This window comes from Helianthus annuus, chromosome 4, assembly GCF_002127325.2.
Source record: "Helianthus annuus cultivar XRQ/B chromosome 4, HanXRQr2.0-SUNRISE, whole genome shotgun sequence".
In the NCBI taxonomy this organism is placed as follows: Eukaryota; Viridiplantae; Streptophyta; class Magnoliopsida; order Asterales; family Asteraceae; genus Helianthus; species Helianthus annuus.
In genome coordinates, this window is record NC_035436.2 from 176,130,059 (window position 1) to 176,136,047 (window position 5,989).

Below are 5,989 nucleotides of genomic sequence, written 5' to 3' on the forward strand. Positions count from 1 at the left end.
GTCGCAACCTTTGGTTGCTACTCGAAACCACGCATGACCAGTCGAAACCTCCCAGTTGCGAGTCGCAATCAGCACCATCAAACCTGGTTGCGAGTCGCAACCACACCGCTAAGTCGCAATCTCCGGTTACGAGTCGTAACCAAAACGTGACGGACCGAGACCGCAGTTACGAGTCGCAACCTCGGTTGCGAGTCGCAACCACCTTAGTTTCGACTGGGCTGTTTTGTGTATTGGGCTTTGACTGTTTTGCTGTTTTGGGCCTTAACGGTTGGGCCATCTATTGTTTGGGCTGTTTACTGATCTGCTACTGTTTGTATGTCTACATGTTACTGTATGTATACGTGTTCACTTGTACCCGACTTGACCCATGCTTGGTAACCATGCTAGGACGTGGTAACCAACGAGCTTAACCAAGTAACGTATCTTACCGAGCAACCCAAGGTGAGTTCACAACTTAAAAGCATGCGTCCCGGTGGTTTGGGACACGAGACTAAAACAACCCTATCCCCTTGTAAGGGGGATACCGTCTACATTCCTTCCCTAGTTATTGGGAACAAACTTACTTTATCTTCCCTTGTATTGGGAAACCTTTTTAGTTAATTACTGTTTATACGGAATGCAATCAACGGCACTAAACGCAACTCTATCACTCAAGTCCCTACTACATAATACCGATTAGTCGCCGGTGCCAGGCGAACGGGTTATTAGTTGATAGCGCTATTTAGGTTTTACCAGCCTCACACCGTGCCATGGTATGGGATCGGTCGTGAACTAATGTACTCAGGCATCCGTCAATGATGATAGAACATTGACATCGGGGCATCCTGCGGAAACGCAAACGGTTACCTAGTGTTCGGTATTGGAAAAACAGTTTAGTCGCTAACTTTTGGGGTAGCTCCCCATGGCATGTATAAACGGATAAATTAACTGGTGAAACAAGTTTTTGGTAATTAAAACTGGACAACTAGTGAACTCACTCAGCATTATTGTTGACCCCTTTACTGCATGCTTTGCAGGTGGCCAGTGACTGGAGCAGCTGCTTGTGATGTGTAGTGGTCGTCTGCCCGTGTGTTGGGCATTTATCATGCTTACCTTATGAACATTGTTCAAAACTGTTTAATTATGCTTCCGCTACTTTTTACTCTGAACTTAAGACATTGAACTCTAAACTTAACACTTGCTAATCGTATGGTTAGTAAGTATTGCTTTTGTTATCAATTTAATTATTCGGTATAATTGGTGGCTGGATCCTGGTCAGTCACGCCCTCGAAGCGGGTGTTATCCGCAGATGGATTTTGGGGGTGTGACAGATTGGTATCAGAGCCATTGGTTATAGTGAACTTGGTTTTAAAAAGGGAAAAATCTTTTTGAGAAAAACCAAACTATAACCCGTGACTCGTGACGACACTACACTCCAAGTACAAGGCTCGACTTATCTGACCTCATAGCTCGGACCCATAGTTACTTGCTTAATTGTCTTATGTTTTCTGCTTTACTATACGTACTAGTTGCCTGATTAGATAGATACATCTTCTCTCTTCTATCTTATTCTCGCTATCACGCACTCATACTATGTTTTCTGGTTATGAAGACAATGAGTGGACGCGGACGAGGAAACGTCAACATGACTCAGGCTCAGTTCACAAACCTGCTCAACACTGTGGCTGCAGCTTTCGCAGCTCACCCTATAGGTAAACTCGTTGTTTTAGGATGTTTAGATCCTACCGCCACATCGTCTTTTCGCCTCTAAACCTATTTCGCTTCACTCCTCACAACAGGTCAGCCTGCACCTGTGCAACCACGTGTTTGTACCTTCAAGACCTTCATGGATTGCAAGCCTCTTCCGTTCAGTGGCACTGAGGGTGCCATAGGACTCCTACACTGGATCGAGAAGGTCGAAGCTGTCTTCGCTGTCTGCGAATGTCCCCCTGCTAATTGGGTGAAGTTTGCTACTGGTACTCTTGAGGGAAGCGCACTTTCATGGTGGAAAGCGCAAATTCAAATGCTTGGTTTGGAGACTGCTAACGCTACTGCGTGGGAAGATTTCAAGGATATGATCAAGGAAGAGTACTGTCACAGGGATGACATCCACAAGCTTGAGAATGAGTACTATGAACTCAAGATGGTTGGGTCAGAGATTGAGACCTACACCAAGCTGTCCAACGACTATGCTGCTCTTTGTCCAAACATGTCTCGACCTATGTATCGAAGGATCGAACTGTACATCAAGGGTCTGGCTCCAGAAATCCGAAGCCATGTAACTTCAGCCAACCACACTACCATTCAGCCGATCGTTCGACTTGCTCACAAACTTACTGATCAGGCTGTGGAAGAGGGCAGGTTGCCCAAAAGGATCAGTGCTGCGGAAGGAAGTTCTAGTGATGGCAAACGAAAGTGGGATGGAAATCAGGGCAAGGATGCTAACCCTACTCAAGCCCCAGCTCAGCAAAGGAAAACTGACAACAACAAAGGCACTCAGCAACAGGGTGGCTACCGGGGAAACTACCCTAAGTGCAACAAGTGTAACAGGCACCACAATGGGGCATGCAACAAGGGTCAGTGTCAGCGATGCCACAAGATGGGACACGAAGCAAAGGATTGTAGAAGTCAGTTCCCGGCAAGGCAGAATCAGCAACAACCCCAGCAGCAGCAGCAGGGAAACAACCGGGCATGTTTTAAATGCGGGGCAACAGGGCACATGCGAAAGGATTGCCCTGAACTGAATCAGAATCGCAACAACAATCAGGGGGCTGGGAACAATGAGCAAAACAACAATGCTGGGAATGCAAGGGGCAGAGCTTTCGTGATTGGAGCTGGAGAAGCAAAGAACGATCCCAACGTCGTGGCGGGTAAGTTCCTACTTGATGATCGTTATGTTTCTGTGTTATTTGATTCCGGTGCCGATGCCAGTTATGTATCCCTTCGCATTAGTAAGAAACTTAAGCACTCGCCCGCATTATTAAGTTCTAAGCACATCGTCGAGATAGCTAATGGTAAGAACATCGAGGCCACGCACATGATCCACGACTGCACCCTAGAATTGTCTGGCCACACGTTTAGTATCAATCTTTTCCCTGTCAAACTTGGAAGCTTCGACGTCGTCATTGGTATGGATTGGTTATCCAAACATCGCGCTGAGATCCTCTGTCAAGAGAAAGCAGTTCGTATACCTCGTCGTTCTGGTCAACCCCTCATCGTCAAAGGCAACAAAGGTGGAGAGGTCACAGGCATTATCTCGCTTCTAAAAGCCCAGAAGTGTTTACAAAAGGGGCACACCGCTATCCTAGCACTTGTCACCAACACCCACGAAGAGGAAAAGAGGATTGAAGATTTTCCTGTAGTACGCGACTATCCCGAGGTATTTCCTGAGGAACTACCTGGACTCCCTCCTCACCGTCAGGTCGAATTCCAAATCGAGCTAGCTCCCGGAGCAGCACCCATAGCTCGTGCACCGTACCGTTTAGCCCCTGCAGAGCTGAAGGAACTCTCTACGCAATTACAGGAACTATTGGATAAAGGATTTATCCGCCCCAGTTCATCACCCTGGGGAGCACCAGTACTCTTTGTCAAAAAGAAGGATGGCACATTCCGAATGTGCATCGACTATCGTGAGTTGAACAAGGTTACCATCAAGAATCGTTACCCTCTCCCGCGCATCGACGACCTATTCGATCAGTTGCAAGGATCGAGCTACTATTCAAAGATTGACCTGCGATCAGGCTATCATCAGCTGAGAGTTCGTAATGAAGACATTTCCAAGACTGCATTCAGGACTCGTTATGGTCACTATGAATTCCTCGTCATGCCTTTTGGAATGACCAACGCGCCGGCAGTGTTCATGGATCTTATGAACCGCGTATGTAAGCCTTACCTCGACAAATTCGTGATTGTGTTTATCGACGACATCTTGATTTATTCGAAAAGTCATGAAGAGCATGAACAGCACCTACGCCTTGTCCTCGAACTCCTTCGCAACGAGCAGTTGTACGCCAAATTCTCTAAATGTGACTTCTGGCTTCGGGAAGTCCATTTCCTCGGCCATGTAGTTAATAAGGACGGAATTCATGTCGACCCAGCTAAGATCGAATCGATAAAGAACTGGCCTACGCCTAAGACTCCCACTGAAGTTCGCCAATTCTTGGGTTTAGCAGGCTACTACCGCAGATTCATTCAGGGATTCTCAAAGATTGCACAACCCCTCACGACTCTTACTCAGAAAGGCGTCGCCTACAAGTGGAATGCAGCACAGGAATCTGCTTTTCAGAGGCTTAAGGATAACCTCTGTAGCGCTCCTATTCTCTCGCTACCTGAAGGTACTGACGACTTTGTGGTTTACTGTGATGCGTCTATTCATGGACTCGGTTGCGTGTTAATGCAACGCGAGAAAGTTATTGCCTACGCCTCTCGACAACTCAAGACGCATGAAAAGAACTACACGACGCATGACTTGGAACTGGGAGCAGTGATCTTTGCTCTTAAGATATGGAGACATTACCTGTACGGTACCAAGTGCACTATTTACACCGATCACAGGAGTCTCGAGCATATCTTTAGGCAAAAGGAATTGAACATGCGACAGCGTCGATGGGTCGAACTCTTGAATGACTACGAATGCGCCATCAAATACCATCCGGGCAAAGCCAATGTCGTGGCAGACGCCCTCAGCCGAAAGGACACCGTACCAAAGCGCGTGCGAGCGCTGCAACTTACCATCCAGTCTAACCTCCCTACCCAGATTCGAAATGCTCAAGTTGAAGCATTGAAGCCGGAAAACATCAGGGCTGAGTCTCTGCGAGGGTCGAGACAGCAACTAGAACAGAAAGAAGATGGTGCTTACTATGTAACAGGGCGCATTTGGGTTCCATTCTATGGAGATTTACGTGAACTCGTGATGGACGAAGCCCACAAGTCCCGCTACTCGGTACATCCTGGTTCGGACAAGATGTACCACGACTTGAAGACTACATACTGGTGGCCCGGCATGAAGGCCCACATAGCAACATACGTCAGCAAATGCTTGACTTGCGCGAGAGTCAAGACAGAATACCAGAAGCCGGCAGGCCTACTCCAACAACCAGAAATCCCGAAATGGAAATGGGAGCAAATTTCCATGGATTTTGTTACAGGGTTACCTAGATCTCAACGCGGAAACGATACTATTTGGGTAATCGTAGATCGATTGACCAAGTCCGCGCACTTCCTGGCTATTAAGGAAACGGACAAGTTTTCTACCCTGGCGGAGGTTTACTTAAAGGAAGTAGTTTCGAGGCACGGAGTGCCAACCTCAATTATTTCCGACCGAGACGCTCGATTTACTTCGGAACTGTGGCAAGCTATGCACAAATGCTTTGGCTCACGTTTGGATATGAGCACTGCTTATCACCCGCAAACGGATGGACAGTCCGAACGCACCATCCAAACCCTAGAAGACATGCTTAGAGCGTGTGTGGTCGACTTTGGCAAGAATTGGGAGAAGCATCTACCGCTAGTGGAGTTCTCTTACAACAACAGTTACCACACTAGTATTCAGGCAGCACCTTTTGAGGCATTGTACGGTCGTAAATGCCGGTCACCTCTCTGCTGGGCAGAAATCGGTGATAGCCAAATCACAGGCCCAGAGATGGTGGTAGAAACAACGGAAAAGATTGCCCAGATCAGACAACGCATGGCGGCAGCTCGTGACCGTCAGAAGAGCTACGCTGATAAGCGTAGGAAACCATTGGAATTCCAGGTCGGTGACCGGGTTCTACTTAAAGTCTCACCCTGGAAGGGTGTGGTTCGCTTTGGTAAACGGGGCAAGCTTAATCCGCGATATATCGGACCATTCGAAATTACCGAGAAGATCGGTAAGGTTGCGTATAGATTAAACCTGCCTGAGGAACTGAGTGCGGTACACAACGTTTTTTACGTATCCAACCTGAAGAAGTGTTTGTCGGATGAAACACTTGTGATTCCTTTTAAGGAACTAACTATTGACGAACAGCTACAC